Source organism: Pundamilia nyererei, unplaced genomic scaffold, assembly GCF_000239375.1.
Source record: "Pundamilia nyererei isolate P.nyererei 1_Seehausen unplaced genomic scaffold, PunNye1.0 scaffold02284, whole genome shotgun sequence".
In the NCBI taxonomy this organism is placed as follows: Eukaryota; Metazoa; Chordata; class Actinopteri; order Cichliformes; family Cichlidae; genus Pundamilia; species Pundamilia nyererei.
The window spans coordinates 2,437-3,580 of NW_005189685.1; positions in this window are offsets into that span (position 1 = coordinate 2,437).

Consider the following 1,144-nt stretch of genomic DNA (forward strand, 5'->3'; position numbering starts at 1 on the left):
TTAACGAGAAAGATAAACAAAATATATGGTTCTCAAGCATTGCTAAATACAATAAAGAGTTTATGGAGGATGTCAAGATATAGCTTGCTGAAACTGAAAAACATTCAGGCAGGCCATCATCTGACAAAGCATAGTCAGATGATGGCCTGGAAACTTCCCTGGGAGAAGTGGAGGTGCAAGAGCACATTGGGAAAAGAACCTCAATTATGTCTTAATCCCCAGAATGATGTTCAGGATGACGTGTTGTGTCAAATCAAGACAGTAGGTCGAGCTCAAGAGTATCATCTCCTTCATCTGCACATCTCAGGGCAGAAGCTGAAATGGCTGCTTTGCTCGCACAGCAACATATACTTAAAGAAAAACACTCTCTTTAAGAACAGGAGGAGCAGTTGTGGAGAAAGAAAGAACAACTTCAGCTTGAAGCAGATATAGCTGCAACTGTTGCAAAAGTGAATGTGCTGAGAACTGGTTCCACAATGCGGATCGTTGCTTTGTAGAAATCTAATGGAATAGAATCATATTTTAAAGCGAAAGGAAACAGGCTTGAAATCCTTATTGTGGATGCACAGACTTTTGTTCCACAGACGCTTACAAAAGGTAATGCAATCACTGGGAATGCAGAGCTTCAAGTAAAAACAGTGCAACAGAATATGAAAAGGAAAAGGCCTGCACCCGCTCTTATGGGGCCTTCTGACACTTTTAGACCAATTCCATCTTTGTCTAATCAACAAGCTGCTCATCCAGTAGCCAATGAAAATCCGTTGTCCATTATGGAAAAACAAAATAAATTAAAACGTATGTTTGTCAATCAGCAAAGTCTCTTTTCACTGCCCAAAAGGGAGGTTCAAACCTTTGATGGCGATCCTTTACATTTTCAGGCTTTTATGCACTCGTTTGAACAGATCATTGAAGCATCGACTGGCGATACTGGCGACTGCCTGCATCATCTTGCGCAGATGAGCGGGAGCAGCTCAATGAACTTGTTAAAAACTGTCAACATATGTCTGATAGTGCTGGATATGTAAAGGCAAAGACTCTGCTTCATGAGCACTTTGGGAATGGACATGTGATTGCATCTGCTTATTTGATCAAAGTTCACTCATGAGCACTGATTAGATCAGAAGATGGAAAGGCTCTTCAGGCA